The sequence below is a fragment of the Zootoca vivipara genome, chromosome 10, assembly GCF_965207765.1.
Source record: "Zootoca vivipara chromosome 10, rZooViv2.hap1.1, whole genome shotgun sequence".
Lineage (NCBI taxonomy): Eukaryota > Metazoa > Chordata > Lepidosauria > Squamata > Lacertidae > Zootoca > Zootoca vivipara.
Window position 1 is genome coordinate 39,443,513 of NC_142593.1, and position 18,209 is coordinate 39,461,721.

General features: G+C 44.8%; 1 protein-coding gene across 8 annotated transcripts in view; it reads left to right on the forward strand.

The window, feature by feature from the left end:
* PDE4D (phosphodiesterase 4D) overlaps positions 1–18,209 on the forward strand; it is a 632,406-nt gene that overhangs the window by 451,932 nt on the left and 162,265 nt on the right. The window lies entirely within an intron of this gene.

Genomic DNA, 18,209 nt, shown 5'->3' on the forward strand with positions numbered 1-18,209 from the left:
TAAGAAATGTAATCACCTTTTTCCAGCACAATATCTCTACTCAGGGACCACCCATAAACTTTGCTGCACCTCTAGAAATGGGTAGCAGACCTTTGACAGATGTGCTGTTGTTTGAAATAGGAGGAAATGTTTGATTGGCAGAAAGACTTTAAAAGGCCTTTTAAAAAAGTATTGTGTGTTTCATGGACAGTCAGCTGTGTGTCTCTTACTGGGGCGGGGGGGGGGTAAAGATAAGAAATGTGGTAATGTGGCAGGAATGTAGTGTGGGAATGGGGTGTTTTTATCTAACATATTTTTATCTACACCTGCTGTTAGATTCAGTGGCTAGTGTGGATAAAGAACATCAGGGAGGAGTCCTAAAATGTTTGTTGGATCTGATGTCTAAAAGAATACGTTGGTATATGGTGCTGTCTTATAGAACATTTGAGTGTCTTTCGGAATGGATAGGAACCGTACAAAGTGCAAAGTACAAACTTGCTTTAGAGAAATAAATGCTGATTGTGATATTTTTTTTTTCATTTCCCCCTCCTACCTTCACACACACACATTGTTTTAAATGTGAAAGCTTTGTTTATGACTTTCACTTCAATAACAAGGCTGCTATAAATAGAGCAAACATCAGACCTGATACCCAATACATTAGGTAAACATGTTGACACGAGTTCAGCATGTACTGTAACATAATTTCTAGGGGCTGCGTGGATATAAGTGGAAACTGAGTCAACTGGGGTGCTTTTTAATGTTTGGTTAGCACTAGTCATTGTGAAAGTGATAAAAACCATTAAGGCTCCAATCCTGTATCCACTTACCTGGGAGTAAGCTCAATAGAAACTAGTGAGACTTTCTTCTGAGTAAATATGAATGAGATTGCACTGTCAAATGTATGCTGTGTATTGCTGTTGCTTCCCAGCCGCTGGTATACAGTACAGTACAGTAATACCTCGGGTTACGAACGCGATCCGTTCCGGATCGCAGTTCGTAACCCAAATAGTTCGTAACCCGAACGCGATGGGTGCTGCCATTTTGCGCATGCGCAAAGCGCGATTTTTGCGATTTTCACGTAACCCGAACTGTTTGCAAACTGAGGTGGTCGTAACCCGAGGTACGATTGTACAGTAGTATAATGCTGATAGAAGTCATTAGTAGCTATTTTCCCCATTAAAAGTCATCTCAATTTTCTCTCTCGTTCTAGAGAGAGGGTGTGTGTGCGCACAGAGACATTGCACATACTGTACTTTTGTAAATCAATAAATCTTTAATAAAAAATAAAATTAAAAAATAAATTGCTGCCTTTCTCTACAAAGCAGCAGTGACCAGGGAGTGTCTGCCATGAAGAACAACTATTTAAAGTTGTAGGTACTATTCTTGGTTGATTAAAGCAGCATATATATTAAAAATGGATGCCCACTCCCAAGTTGCAGATGTATAATGCAGCTGTTTAGCTAAATGAAGACTCAAGAGTTGGTGTAGTGCGTTGGTTAAGGACATGAGCTCAGAGTCACTCTTTAAAACCTCAGCTTAGGCATAAATCAGTGGGTAGCCTCAACCCTCCGCTGTTCTGTCTGTAAAATGGGGCTCATAATACATTTCTTCCCTGCAGGTGGTGGAGCTGGCTGAGATAAGAAATGTGACATGCTTTGAGTGCCTCTTGCACAATGCTTGGTATTACTGTTGATACCAAACATAATAATATGGAATAAGCAACTTTCCAAACTCCTAACAAAGTCTCCACTCTGATGTGCTGATCCAGAAACTGCGTATGTTGCAAACATGGATATCATTTGAAATTGAACCAAACTTTTAGTGTGGCAGCACCTACACTTTGAAACTCCCTGCTTCTTGATATCGGGCAGGTACCTTCACTATAATCTTTTGGCGCCTGCTAAAAACATTTTTGTTTAGACAAGCCTACCCAGATATGTAGAATGCTGTTGTGTGTTTAATTCTTAGTTTGTTTCTGATTTTTTTGAATATTTTAAATAGTTGCTTTTAACTATTTTTACTGACAAGTTTATTGTTTTATTCTCTTCGTAAACCGATATGAAGGTTTTTTCCTACAATCAAGTGGTGTATACATTTTATGAAAATAAATACATGCTGTATAGTGGCAAACTATATGGATCACGTGCATGGTCCCTCATACAAAACTTTCAAGCCAACTTACTTGCACGTTGCAAATTGGAGTCCAAGAACATCTGCGGGGGTGGGGGGCAAATGCGACCTCTCTCTGCTGTGAACTAATATGGATTACCTTTTCTATCTTCCCTTGACATTAGTCCCTGATGGAGTCGGGGCTGGGAACTAGGGGCTTTCCTTTTCTCAACCAGTTTTTGGATGTGGGGGCTTATTGCTTGGAAAATTCCCACCCTAATAGATTCGCCCCAAGGGAGGGGTGAAAGCCTACCCACTCTATACTACTCATCACAGTAAAAAAAAAAAATTAAAATTATTCCAGTAGAACCAGACTGTCCTTGAAATCTACTTGAATTTTTTAAATAAAATATTGTCAGAGGAGGGAAGACTGGGCTCAGTGGGCTTATTACTGACATTCGTCAAATCGAAATATGGCAAAATATTGCTAATTGTTGATGTGCGGGCGTGTTATTTAATATGACACAGATGGTGCATTTACTTCCTCTGTTGCGTTAGCCAAATGGAGCATGCTGTGATCAGATCTCTCTTTCAAAAACACATCCATCCGTTCATGCTGTTGCCAGCCGTCTTTTACTGTATGAACCACCAGAGAGCAGGTTCAAGTTTCACTTGAAAGGCTGGTAACTGAAGCTCATCCTGGAGGTACATCTGGCCTCAGCCTTGTTCTGCCAGCCTCCTTGTTCCAAAGGTCTCACAATGCTCCAGCATTGAGAAATAACACACTCCAGCGTTCACAACTCTCGGTGGACAAACAGGCATGGTGAAAGGGAAATGCTCCAGGATCATGCCCCCCTGAGCAGTACCAATGTCATGGACTGCTTAGACACAGAGGAATGGTGGGAGGAATCAGCTGGGGAACCCCTAAAGGATCAGACCCTCCAAATGTCCCTATTTTCCAGGGACATCCCTGATTTAGAGAAGCCATCCTGGTTTCTGATTTGATCCCAGAATGTCCCACTTTTCCTTAGGATGTCCCTATTTTCATGAAATGTTGGAAGGTACAGAATTATCCAAACCCTGAGCTGTCTGAAGGCAATCCTGTATAGGGAAGTTTTTTTATTGTTTAATGTTTATTATTATTATTATTATTATCATCATCATCATTATTTTTATGTGTTGGAAGCTGCCCAGAGTGGCTGGGGCAACCCAGTAAGATGTGTGAGGTATAAATAGAAAAAAAATATTGTTATGGAATGGGACTCCCTACTGTATTTTCATTGGGGAAATGTTGGAGGGTATGAAGGATGATGGCTCAGAGAGAGAAGACTTGGGAAGAGCAGGTGTCAGAAGCTGAAGGGCTTAGTGAGCTGGGAGAGTCTGTGGCAGAGAGAAGACCAGAATCAGAGGCAGAAGCTGAAGCAGGAGAGGCCAGATGCAAAGTGGCAGAGATGAGTCTGGCTGGTGAAGAAACCAGGGAGTCTTCCCCTCCTGCTGGAACAATCTCCCCACCCCATTGGTCTCCCAGAACCAGGAGAGGCATGAAGAGGGTGGAGGAGCAGTTAGCTCCACACAGGCGCAGTCTCAGATTGCTGGGGGGAAACCCTGGAGAGGAGACAGCTGTGGGGAGGTGGGTACCTTCAGTCTCAGCAACTGCTTCAAGAGGGCAAGTCCTGCCAGAGATGAGTGTTGCGCTCATTAGGCCTGGCACTCCTGTGCAGCTCCTGTTTTTGTTAATAAAGAGTTAACACCAACTGGCTTGGGGTGATTTACTGCTGACTTGCTCCTGACAACCAATGATGTCATCTGCTGAAGAGCCAGGATAACAGATGGATTATCTTTCCTCTGGCAAGTGAATCGGGTCATAATTAAGCTTTCGTGTTTGTGTCAGATTGACATGGAGCAGACTTTGCCAATCTGAAGGGTACCAGTTTGGCAAAAGGCTGGCACAGAAGCAGTCAGGTAATAAGGGAAATGATCAAGTAGGGGCTGGATCCTTTCTTCTTTTTTGGTGGAGTTCTTGCTTCACACCAGCAGCCTAACTGGCAATATTTCTGTGTGAGATAGTTTGCATTTCTAATAAAAAGCTAAATGTTGCAGTTAAGCTGGCTGAGGATCTTTTGTTAAAGTTCAGTGTGTTTTACAAGTTGAATTCATTCTATAAACATCTATTCCGTGACTGTTAATTGATCCTAATAAATAGGATATTACATTACGTGCAGCTGCTGCTGCTGAGTGTCTCCCGTATGTGTATGTATTGATCAACAGATTTCTTCCCTGCCTCCACCTGACAAAGGTCAGTCAGCATTCACTAAGCACCCTCAGTCCTCATAGGGCAGGCATCCCCAAACTTCGGCCCCCCAGATGTTTTGGACTACAATTCCCATCTTCCCCGACCACTGGTCCTGTTAGCTAGGGATCATGGGAGTTGTAGGCCAAAACATCTGGAGGGCCGCAGTTTGGGGAGGCCTGTCATAGGGCATCCTTCCTCTTTCTTTTCTTTTCTTTTTTCTTTTTGCAGAAGGAGGTACACCACACACACATTCTGTAAATCATGGCGCTCCCCTGAACCTGCTGAGACCACTCTTAGGACTATGTAAGAATCCTCTCAGCGAATGAGCTTCTTATTAGTATATGGGATTATTTTATATTTTTTAGCCTGCCCTTCCTCTAGCAAGCTCAAGGTGGAGCGCATGGTATGCAATTCTCAGCCCCCACCCCCTTGTTCTCACAACAAGCCAGGTTAAGATGAGAAACAGTGACTGCCCCAAGGTCATCCATTAAGCTTTGTGCCTTTGCAAATACTTGTACCTGCTTTATGTACTCAAAAGTATATGCTCTTCCCTTGAACTGTCACTCCCTCACCAATTGATTGGTGTTCTGCCTTTTTTAAAGTGTAAGAAGCATGTCCCTAGCACTGAGCTCCCTTTCCTGCAGCCTGGGTACCACTGAGGTCAGCCTCAGTTAATTGAATCATGTCTACCACACACATGTAACGCTCATACACACACAACTTTTTCACAAGATGCTGCAGGCAGTGGGGAAATAGTGGGTGCTGTGGAATTGGACCTCCTGACAGATTTCCTTGGTGCATTCTTGCAAGATTATCAGTTCTGAAATCCTCCCACAGAACTTCTGTGTAGACTGTTCCCACCTGCCTTTCTAAAACCCTCCATTCTCTGCTCCAGGAATTTGGAAAACTTACAGGGCTAGGGATCACAAGTCGTTCCTTGTTGAACTACAGTGGAACCTCGAGTTGCGGACGTTATCCGTCCTGGAGGCACGTCCACAACTCTCATCCAGAAATGCTGCGTCTGAGCACATGGCACGATTTAGTGCTTCTGCGCATGCGCGAGCGGTGAAACCCGGAAGTAACCGTTCCGATACTTCCGGGTTGCTGTGGAACGCAACTTGAAAAACATAACCTGAAGTGGACGCAACATGAGGTATGACTGTACTGCTCTTGTTCCCCTTGACCATTGGCCATACTGGAGCTGATGGGGATCCAGCAGTATCTGGAGGGACACAGCTAGGCTACCTGAATGATCGTATGTCCCTATACAAAACCTGACCAGGTGCTAAGGTCCTCAGGTGAGCACGTTCTTTCAGTCCCATCACATCAGGAGCACAGTTGTTGGTGACACGAAACAGAGCCTTTTCTGTGGCTGCTTTCATATTGTGGCATTCCCTCTAACGCGAGGTTAGATTGGCTACTCCTTTGTTTTCTTTCCACTGGCTGACTGAGACCTTCCTCTTCAGACAGACCTTTGAAAGCTAAGGTGCAGAGGATGCCGATCACTGGGCTGCTGCCAGGGAAAACTGGATTTTAATTGCTGGTTCTTAATGTGTCTTGATGTATTTTGGCTAGTTTGTTTTAAATACTTCGCATTCTATAATGATGTTTTCAAATGTTGGAAGCCAGTTTGAGTCCCAACTTGGGAAAAGGCGAGCTATAAATACATTTAATAATAATAATAATAAAATGATGACGATAGCGCTGGGTTAGGCACTTTCTCTAGGGCTCTGCAACTTTGGAGAACTGAGGTGTACAAACGGAGAATTCTCTTGCGTATCTTCTGACCTTACCTGTTCTAGGCAAAGTGAGGATGGCATTGCTTTGGCAGGCCCTTCCTTTTGCTGGTCATGGAGTCCTGGCAGTTGTCCAACCTTGCCAGTCTTGTGAGGTGCACTTCAAGGCTTTTCCCCCCCAGCCAGAACTCTCCAGAACTCAGTTCTGGTTCCTCTCGGGTGGTTGCCATTGCCATTGTAAGAGAACAAAGGTGAGTTCCAGCACTGTTTTTTCTAGTACAATAGCACTGGCATGCCTGATACCTTCCGTGTTTCAGGTTCCCCCAAGAGTGACCTCATCAACTTGAGCTAGCCTCCTGCTGGCTTCCCATAGCCCTGCTGCTCCAATTCCTCAGCCCCAATCTCAGTCTGGATGCCCAGAAAACCCACTGTGGGGTCATTCATCTGCAGTAGCTATTCTCAGAGGATGCCAAGGTTGACATCTTGCCACAGAAAACTCAACATGATATTCCAAAGTCTTTAAAAAAAAAGAGGTAATGGAAGAAAGATCTGGAGCACACTCTTTATACCCCCAAGATGAATGTTCTGCGTTACATCTGTCTTTCTTAATGCTTAATTCAAGCTGGCATAACCTCGGCCTGGCTCATTAGCATAGTTTGCAGTTGGCTACCCTCTCTGTCTGGCTTGGTCCCATTGCCAGGGTCAGGTTCTCAGGCAAGACTCACTTGCACTTCAGGAAGACTTCTTTGGCAAAGTGTGGAGGTCAGAAATATAGTCTGAACAACGCTCCAGATATAAATAACATACATACCAGTTGTGATGGGAAAAGAACATGGCTCCTCCTGTCAAGCTTAATTGAACACTCTGCAAATTCGCTGTTTGGGTTGTGGCTTGTACTTTTTTCACAGGAAAACAGTAGGCTCTGCCATTCCGGTTCAAGAAGCCTTAGTTTGGCCCTTCCAAAGCTGGTGCCCACCAGATGTGTTGTAGTTGGACTTGCATCATCCCAAAGGTCAATAAGTATGATGGGAGTTGCAGTTCAACAACATTTGAATGGCACCGCATTTAGGAAGGCAGTCTTAATTGTTTGATTGTATGGGCTTTAGTTAATTCATCAGTTAGTGAAAACAGTTGTTCTGAAACAGGAAGAACGGTTTCCTTATTTTTAGATGATCTACGTGCATCTGAGAAGATGGCAGGAAAGAGAGACTCCTTCTTAAGATGGTGCCTGCCATCTAGTTTTTATAAGAAAATTGTTAAAGAGTAAGGTGGGAATGGAACGTGGCAGTCATCTGAACCTCCTTGGTTACCTTCCTGCTCCTTAATTCCTCCTATGGGGTCCTGGTCAGCAAACCTCTGCCCATTGTTGATAGTATGAACAGGGATGCCTTTGTTATCTTCCTCTCCCTGAGTAATTTCATCCTGGGGCTGCCCCCCCCCCACATATTTATGCATAATATTCTGCTGTTTAGCCCCTGAATGGGCTCAAATGACAACAACAACAACAACAAAGTTTTGATGAAATGAAATATTGCTTCATGTAGTTTTAGCAAGAAATTGGCAATTGGTCCCCTAGAGCAGGGGTAGGCAACCTAAGCCCAAGGGCCACAAGCTGCCCATGGGGGTTGTTTAACCAGCCCCCTAGCCATCCCCAAACTGAGCTGCCCGCTGCGACGCTAAACCATTGTGCTAAACCGACGCTCTGCGCAGATGCAGGTGCCATAAATCATGTCTGTGCAGACACCAAAAATCGTGGCTGCGCATGCACGACCCAGTCCACAGAGGGATCTCCGCTGGAGTGAACTGGCCCAGGTGAGGTAAACCTTGCCGACCCCTGTCCTAGAGCATATTCCAGGAAGCGGTTATAAGCTACATAAGGCCTATTGCAATGAGATTGAAGTGGTTATGGCTGCATTCCTTAACCCCCAGGTATCTACGGGGGACTCACTTCTGAGGAGACGTGTGTAGGATTTTAAGTCTCGATGACTTCAGTGGGATTTGTTTGTGACTAACATTTGCTGGATGCCATCTTTTGCCCTTAAACCCTTTGTGCCTCTTGAGCAGTGTGACTTAGCATTGGGAGGGGGCGGAAAGAATAGATCACGGCATTCTGATTGAATTCTTGATGCTTCTTGTGTTCCCCGGTATAAGGCAATCGTGGAAGGTTACCCATTAATTGCAGCTCATAAGCAAGCAATGGTTTACTCAACACCGGCATACCAACAGTCTTCTGCATTGATTTTTCAGGGGCCTTGAGTCTGGAATTCAAACATGTTTAGCTATGTCTCTTAGTCGCATCCTTTAAAAGGGAAGATGTTGCCCATTAAAGTGGGTTCCTATAGTAACAGCAAAGGGATGTCGTCACAGATGTTTGCTTACACTTTTCCCCACGTAAAGTCTCTGTCTTAGTCCATATTCTTCTGAAAGTTTCAAGCCTTTCACCAGGAAAGGTACAGTTAGATCAGGGGTCAGCAAACTTTTTAAGGAGTGGGCCGATGCACCGCCCCTCAGATCTTGTGGCAGGCCGGACTGCGCGCACACACTCACGCGGCGGAGGGGGGCTTTTCTCTCTCCCCCAGCCCCTCCCCCTACTTTCCTACCTCCGCCACTCTGCCTCTGGTTGAGAGCCAGCAGCAGCGGTGGCGCCTCTCCTTTCCGGGCCAGCTTTCCAGAGTGCCAGTAGATGCACCAAGCTCCAGCCAAAGCCCCGAAACACACCTGTCATGATGCCCACAGCGCATCCATAGACGGAGAGGCTGGCGGGCAGGTCGCGAGTCTGGGCTGTGCCTCAGCACGCGGGCGATGAGGCTTCGGATTGGCTGGCACCAATCAAAGCCTAGCTCCCTTCCTCCGCAGGGCGGGGAGAAGCCAGGAGGAGGGAGGAGACGCCGCTGCGGTGTGTGTGAGGGAGGGAGGAAAATGGCGCCCGAAAAATTGCAAAAAAAATGGTGCAGCCTGAACGATCACGCCGATCCAAGCGGCGATTCTAGGACCATCTGCAGGCCGGATCCAGAGTGCAATTGGGCCTGATCCGGCCCGCAGACCTTAGTTTGCTGACCCATGAGTTAGATGCTAAAGGTTCCTAAAATCTAACACACCCACACAAACACACCCACCAGGCCTGGTGAGCTATTCAGTGAATAGTTCAACAGCTAATTTCAGTCAGTGGGAAAGTAACATATAAAATGTGATAAATAAAGCAGTATCTCTAAGATACTACATTTTCAACTATTTTCAACTACATTTTCAACTATTTATACTTTGTATTGCCCTTCCTCTTCTTCGTGTTTATTATGAATCTTTATTAGGGATGTAAGAGACCTGCTGGATTAGGCCATAAGTGCATCTAGCCCAGCATTTTGTTCTCAGATTGGCCAACCAGATGCCTTTGGAAAACCCTTAAGCAGATCCTGAGTGAAATAGTACTCTCCCTCTTATTGCATTGATCTGCATCATTACCCTCTGAGGAATCATGGTGATATTGTTTGCTTGTTCATTCATTCATTCATGTACAACCTCTTGCACTGGATTCATAGATACGGTATGTTGAGGCAAAGAAAAGTCCCCCAGCATCAATCATGGGAATCTGTCAGGGGCAAATGACCAGGGAATGGCAGAATGAAAGGGAATGTCTTGGAAGATGTTTTGGCTGGCTGGAATCTTGAACAGGAGCATTCCACACAGTGAATTAATTTGCTTCTTGGTGAAATTACTCTTGGGCAAATGTATGCAGGATTAGTTAAAAGCAATCAACACTTAACTGTCCTAATCTTGTTGATGTCTTCATTAGAGTTTATGAATTTGTAGTTGTTTTATTCTGTATTTTCATTTCCTTTGCTTTTTGTATTTGGTTGCCTTTTGAAACTGAAAGGCAGGATACAAGCAGGAATGTGTACATTGAGCATTCCACCCAAATTACAGAAGGGCAAGGTCCAGTAGAAACTTTCCTGTGCAAAACAGGAATGAAATGTGTGCGATTTTCATTCATTTTCGTGGGAATGAAATGGCAGGCTCTCTTCCCCGTGGGTGCTCCATTCATATCTATGTGTTCTTCTGTGCCTGGGAACTTTTAGAATCTAGGAGTGATCCTTACTTAAAACAAAAAGTAAAATACTGTCGCAAACCGTACACAACATGTTTTCTCAAATTACTTTTCTAATTAGAGAAGGCCATTTGAAAAAAACAGCCTTTCACGGTTGATAGAATAATAATAGGAAAAGGTGAATTGGCTTTGCTGTTTGTTGTGCCTCCTGATCAGCAAGGTCAAAAGCGACTGCTGCTGATTCAAAAAGAAAGAAAGAAAGAAAGAAAGAAAGAAAGAAAGAAAGAAAGAAAGAAAGAAAATCTTCTGTCTGCTTTTTATTATTATTCATCTACAGGCTAGGCATGGGGGGAATCATTCACATATGCAGTTTTATATCAGGAGTCCAAGGTGGCCTAAGTCCCGGACGTTATTTCTGATCTGAACCAGTCCTGCTGGCTTTCTGAAAGGGAATCGCCTTACTCCCTATGTTGATTTGGACATATTGAGACTTCACCCACTTCTGGGTTAAAGGGAGCACCTCAGTTCTAGCCCAGCCAAGATGGTTCCTTAGAATTTTTGTGTGTGCCATCTATTAGCTATTAAGGAACAGCATTTGAGGCAGGGTCAGCACCAAGTTTGACTGGGCCTTGACACATCCCCACACTCCTAATTTGAACTCCTTGAGAGCAACATCTCCCCTTTGTGGCAGGTGAGTACAGCAGCAGCAGCAGCAAAAAAAAGTGGGACTAGCCAACAATTGGTTCCTTCACTTTAATCCCCACACAATGACTCAGGGCCTCCAATGTAACATTGTTCTGGCGAAACACTAAGTTGGGAGCTCTAGAGACATTTTGAAGATTTTTAAAGTGGTTGACACCAGTTACCCAGGCAAGAAAAACTCGAGCTGTTTGGATGCAGCCAACTTTTTGGGTGATAGCGCGGTTGGTGGAGGCCTCTTCTGAAGTCTTGAATGATCAACAACTATCCACTACCAAGCCCTGATCTGAGGACATCCCAGGCCACAGCAATTGCTACAACTGTGAGTCCAGCAGTTACAGGGGATTCCAGCATTACTCTCTCTGTTCCCCTTCTACTATAGGTAGGACTTTGCCCATATGTTTGTTTGGAGGCTGAGAAGGGACCATGAAGCGGGTCATCCTTCACCAACCTGGTACTTGCCAATGGCATTCTGACTGCGTCCGATGAGAGTTGTAGTCAAATAATATCTGGAGGGTACCAGGTTGGCAAAGGATGGTGCAGATGCTAATGATGGGGAGGGACTGAGGTCAGTGGTCAGTGAAGCACACAAACGATTCCACGTCCATCCCCTGCCATCACTAGTTATTAAAAGAATCAAATGGTACTTTACATTTAGTGGAATGTCCTGCCAAACATTTTTGGATGAGAAGTGCATGTTTCCTTGCCGGGCACCATCTTAGGAGAGGAATTCCCTCCAATGTGTGAAAGGCAGGGGAATCTTCATCTAAGATTATAGTATACTATTCACCATGGTTTAATTAAATGTGTTAATTTTGGGGTTTTTTTTAAAAAAAAAACCTGCTGCCTGATGAATCAAAACACATTTTTGATCAATCAGAGTATTTTAATGGATTAATCTAACCAAATAATCAACTAATAGTACAGTGGTACCTCTACTTATGAATTTAATGCGTTCCAAACGCACATTTGTAAGTAGAAAAAAATTGTAAGTCGAATCCCATAGGAATGCATTGGGAGAAAAAATTCGTAAGTAGAAAAAATCCTATCTAAAAATTCGTAAGTAGAAAAAATCCTATCTAAACCGCATCCAAGATGGCAGACAGAGCTCCATTCATAAGTAGAAACATTCGTAAGTAGAGTTATTTGTAGGTAGAGGTACCACTGTATAGTCCTGTACAAGCCACTTTGAAGACTTGTGGTGTTTATTGGGACTTACTCCCAAGTAAGTGTGGTTCCCTCAGTGGGAGAAGTGAGGTTTCAGAGAACTGGACAAAGGGCCTTCTCAGTAGTCACGCCCGCCATGTGGAATGTCCTCCCATCAGATGTCAAGGAAATAAACTAATATCTGACTTTTAGAAGGCATCTGAAGGCGGTCCCGTATAGGGACATTTTTTATGTTTGATATTTTACTGTGTTTGATGTTTTAAGTTGTTGGAAGTCTCCCAGACTGACTGGGACAACCAAATCAAATGGGTGGCATATAATTTATCATTATTATTATTATTTACTCGGTCCTATAATACAGACTTAATTGAGAGTGAGTCACATTTAACTTAGCGAGGCTGTTTTCTGTGTAAACATGTATACATTTGCTCGATAAATCTTGCAGTTCTCCCCATCGGCTCATGTCTGTACTCCAGAACTCATAATTGCCCAGGTTTCTCTGAACAGTGATTTATGCAAAGGGGGTTGTGGTGGCTGCAAACAATTCACAAATTATCTGAACATTAAACACTTACTTTTTCCTGACCTCTTTGCGTCAGGTAAATTTTAGACTCTTGATTTAATGGTGTCACAGACTCTACTAGATTGTGATGCTTATTACTTTGCTTGCTTCAAAATGTGGCAAACCAGGCCTTCTGCTTCTTTCGCTGAGTGGGACTGTTGACTTCTGCCCCCAAAGTCCTGACCTGGCAATACCACTGTGAGTTATTTTTTTAAAAAAAGTAGCTGCTGAGCAGAGACCATGCAAACTAGGTTACCACAAGGAGCAAATGGCTACTAATATGTTCCACAACCCTGGAAGAAAAGCTAACTATCTCAACAGGGGGTGGGAAATTGCTTGTTGGAAATAGTGATGGGACCTTTGGGCTTATTTCAATGATTATCACGCTGCATCAAAAACAAAAAATCCCACCAGCAAGAAACTGTATCTGTTTTCTTCTTCTACTACAAATTCTATTTTTAATGCATACTATTCTGTGTTTATTTTAAACACACTGGATTTTGGAAACTTTTATGAAACAAACCAGATTTTGCAAGTAGGTGTCCAAAGAACTGTCGTAAGCTCCAGAAATGTTTAAAGATAGGTTTTCGCAAGCTACAGTGAAAAATACTGCAAAGCTAGGAGTACAAGGGAGGGAGGAAGACCTTGAAAAAGTGTTGCTATGCTGCGAAAGGTCAAGGTTGGCATCAGTGTAAATAACAGAGTGAGAGGGGTAGTGGGAGAGAGAGAAACCTCTGCTAATTATCTGTAATTAATATGGTGGGTTTATAAATCTTTCAGACAAATTGTTTAAATGCATTTTTCAGTGCAAGCATGCCACATGTGTTCCAAAACTGTACTTTAGAGCTCGAGAGGCTTTGTTGCTCGCACCCTCCGTCATGCCAAATTCTCTCTTCTAGGGAAAACTTCAGTGTTTAGATATTCGGGGCCACACACAGCTGCGGCCAGGCTTCTCACTGGCATATTCCAATCCCTGATCTTCTCCTTTGGAAGGATCTGGTCCACATGCTTGTTGCAATGGACCTTGACTTGGGGCAGCTTAGTGACTAAAAGACTTGGGCCACCATGCAGGTGGCGCTGTGGTCTAAACCACTGATTCTCTTGGGCTTGCTGATCGGAAGGTTGGCGGTTCGAATCCCTGCGATGGAATGAGCTCCCGTTGCTCGGTCCCAGCTCCTGCCAACTTGCAGTTCAAAAGCATGCCAGTGCAAGTAGACAAATAGGTACCGCTGCAGCAGGAAGGTAAACGGTGTTTCCGTGCAGTAGGGTTTCTCTCACAGTGTTCCGTTGCGCAAGAAGCGATTTAGTCATGCTGGCTACATGACCTGGAAAGCTGTCTAACACTGGCTCGCCTTTAACTGGACTTAACTGTCCAGGGGTCCTTTACCTTTGTTGTTGTTGTTGTTGTTGTTGTTGTTGTTTAGTCGTGTCTGACTCTTCGTGCCCCCATGGACCAGGGCACGCCAGACACTCCTGTCTTCCACTGCCTCCCGCAGTTTGGTCAAACTCATGTTCGTAGCTTCGAGAACACTGTCCAACCATCTCGTCGTCTGTCGTCCCCTTCTTTTAGTGCCCTCAATCTTTCCCAACATCAGGGTCTTTTCCAGGGAGTCTTCTCTTCTCATGAGGTGGCCAAAGTATTGGAGCCTCAGCTTCAGGATCTGTCCTTCCAGTGAGCACTCAGGGCTGATTTCCTTAAGAATGGATAGGTTTGATCTTCTTGCAGTCCATGAGACTCTCAAGAGTCTCCTCCAGCACCATAATTCAAAAGCATCAATTCTTCAGCGATCAGCCTTCTTTATGGTCCAGCTCTCACTTCCATACATCACTACTGGGAAAACCATAGCTTTAACTATACGGACCTTTGTCGGCAAGGTGATGTCTCTGCTTTTTAAGATGCTGTCTAGGTTTGTCATTGCTTTTCTCCCAAGAAGCAGGCGTCTTTTAATTCGTGACTGCTGTCACCATCTGCAGTGATCATGGAACCTAAGAAAGTAAAATCTCTCATTGCCTCCATTTCTTCCCCTTCTATTTGCCAGGAGGTGATGGGACCAGTGGCCATGATCTTAGTTTTTTTGATGTTGAGCTTCGGACCATATTTTGCACTCTCCTCTTTCACCTTCATTAAAAGGTTCTTCAATTCCTCCTCACTTTCTGCCATCAAGGTTGTGTCATTTGCATATCTGAGGTTGTTGATATTTCTTCCGGCAATCTTAATTCCGGTTTGGGATTCATCCAGTCCAGCCTTTCGCATGATGAATTCTGCATATAAGTTAAAAAAGCAGGGAGACAACATACAGCCTTGTTGTACTCCTTTCCCAATTTTGAACCAACCAGTTGTTCCATACCCAGTTCTAACTGTAGCTTCTTGTCCCACATAGAGATTTCTCAGGAGACAGATGAGGTGATCAGGCACTCCCATTTCTTTAAGAACTTGCCATAGTTTGCTGTAGTCGACACAGTCAAATGCTTTTGTGTATTCAATGAAGCAGAAGTAGATGTTTTTCTGGAACTCTCTAGCTTTCTCCATAATCCAGCACATGTTTGCAATTTGGTCTCTGGTTCCTCTGCCCCTTCGAAATCCAGCTTGCACTTCTGGGAGTTCTCAGTCCACATACTGTTTAAGCATGCCTTGTAGAATTTTAAGTATAACCTTGCTAGCATGTGAAATGAGCGCAATTGTGCGGTAGTTGTAACATTCTTTGGCACTGCCCTTCTTTGGAATTGGGATGTATACTGATCTTCTCCAATCTTCTGGCCACTGCTGAGTTTCCCACAGGGGCCAGGGAAGCACCCCTGGCCAATCCCAGAGAAACCATTTGCCTGGGGCACTTGTAGCCAGGGCTGCTGCAACAAACAGCTGTTCAAGCCTTTGGGAGGCAGAGACGCAAAAGGGCATCAGATGAGGGAGGATGGAAAGAGGGACATTGCCCACGGCACCCCTGATCATCATTCAGTGCACCCCAGGGTGCCACAATACACTGGTTGAAAAACACTTCCCTACAGGAAGAAGACTCAGAGCCAGAGGACTGGTGGTGGGATGATGAGTGGTCAGAGGGAGAAGACTGGGAGGAGTAGGAGTAGGAAGCTGAAGAGGTAACAAGGCTTAGTGAGTGTGGGGGGGATTTGTGTCAGAGATTAGTCTGGCTGGTGAAGAGTCATGGGTGTCTCCCCTTCCTGCTATGATGAGCTCCCCTCCTCCCTGGGCTCGCAGAACCAGTTGAGGCATGAAGAGGGTAGAGAAAAAGTTAGCTTCATGCAGGTGTAGATTCCGATTGCTTGGGGAAAACCCTGGTGGGGGAGGGAATTAGGCAGCTGTGGGGAGGTAGAGATCTTCACTCTTAGCAACTGCTTCATGGCAGCAAGACCTGCCAGAGATGAGTCGCTGTGCTCATCAGGCCGGACACTCCTGTGCAGATCCTTTTTTCTTTTGCTAATAAAGAGTTAACTCCAGCGTGCTCAGTGTGATTGACTGCTGGCTTGTTCCTGTCACTGAGCATCCTGTGTCTATAGAGGTCAACTGGAGGCTTTTGGGAATGCTCACAAAAGAGACATGGGGCCAATAGCCCTCTCCCACTGTTCTTCCCCAGTTTCTGACTAGTAGCCACTGATAATCTTATCGTCTATCAATTAACCTCCCATTCCCCATCCAAACAAGCAAGGCAAACTATCACATACCAACACACTTGAGAAGCACATGGATATGGATCAGTGAAGGGTGTGTCCTGTGGAGGAGGCATGGCCAAGGCAAGGGCGTAGCCTAGGGAGAGTCCTGGGAGCAAGACTGAGATGCTTCATTTCTCCTAGGCCTTCATTTCCTTGCTTGTGGATTAAATAGCTATCTCCCAGCATTTTTAAAACCTTAATTAAAAAACAACAGCAAATCCTTTGGGAGAATGCTAACACATCTCCTATGTGTGGTCTAGTTGCACAGGTTCGGGTGTTTCCAAGGGCCCTTGACTATCCCTGTGTTTAACAGTCTATTGTTGGTCCTGCTCTCTTGGAGGCTCTTTGACTAAGAAACGAGGCTCCCCTTTGAAACTTCTAAGCATCGCCCACTAAACGTATTTGGGAGCTTGGGAGACCGATGAAGAGAGTGCTGAGCATGATGCCTCATTAAAATTCTTTCTGCTGTTATGGAACAATTTGCATACAGATGATTGGCATAAGCCCGGAGGGCAGACAGGATCATTCCTGTCAATGAATAGCATGTACTGACCGCGGTGCATGTTTTTTTGGAGCTCTTAAAATAGCAATCAATAACCCTCAGCTGATGCTAGCAGAGATTAATGGGCACCCTCCAGATACAGATGGAAATCTCATTGTCCACATGCTTTGTTTTTTAACATTTTCTTTAAAAAGTAAGGACGCAAGAAGATCATGACACGTCAGCTGAGTTTCGTTCCCAAAACTGCCAGGAGGTTACCCAACCCTTTGTAATACGTAAACTGCTACTCCTGCATAGAGGAACAGTTCCTCGGCATGTAATCACTTGCTGATGACATCGTTGTCTACATTTTGAAAGCAAATTCCAAAGCAGATTCACAACATGGCATTTTAAAATCTCTCCCTGCATGCATCTTCAAATCAGTATGTACATACCATGAACGTAACCCTGAAAACACATATCTTATCTCTTTCACAAAACTACACATGCCGACACTTTTAAAAAATTCAGCTGGAATTGCTTTTAGGCAGGGGGGTTCATGATTCATTGTTGGCTGGGCATGTTAGCTGCTTGCAAGGGAGAGCCTCTGGGCATCTTGAATGGAGCATCTCATGTACAGCTCTCACTCGTTTATGAAACAAGACCTTGGCAGCAATCCTATATGAGCTTTTACTTGGGAGTAAGTCACATTGAACTCTGGAATTCGCTTCCAAATAGCATAACTGAGGATTGAGGTGACAAGACAGAAGTACTATTTGTGGGGGACAGGAGGCGGACAGGTGTGGTGGACTCCCTGGTCCTGAATGGGGTAACTGTGCCCCTGAAGGACCAGGTGCGCAGCCTGGGAGTCATTTTGGACTCACAGCTGTCCATGGAGGCACAGGTTAATTCTGTGTCCAGGGCGGCTGTCTATCAGCTCCATCTGGTACGTAAGCTGAGACCCTACCTGCCCGCAGACTGCCTCACCAGAGTGGTGCATGCTCTAGTTATCTCCTGCTTGGACTACTGCAATGCGCTCTACGTGGGGCTACCTTTGAAGGTGACCCAGAAACTGCAATTAATCCAGAATGCGGCAGCTAGACTGGTGACTTGGAGTGGCTGCCGAGACCACATAACACCAGTCCTAAGAGACCTACATTGGCTCCCAGTACGTTTCTGAGCACAATTCAAAATGTTGGTGCTGACCTTTAAAGCCCTAAACGGCCTCAGTCCTGTATACCTGAAGAAGCATCTCCACCCCCCATTGTTCAGCCCGGACACTGAGATCCAGTGCCGAGGGCCTTCTGGCCATTCCCTCATTGCGAGAAGTGAGGTTACAGGGACATCTGAAGGCAGCCCTGTTTAGGGAAGTTTTTAATCTGTGATATTTTAATGTCTTTTGGTATTTGTTCGAAGCCGCCCAGAGTGGCAGGGAAAACCCAGGCAGATGGGCGGGGTATAAATAAAGAAAT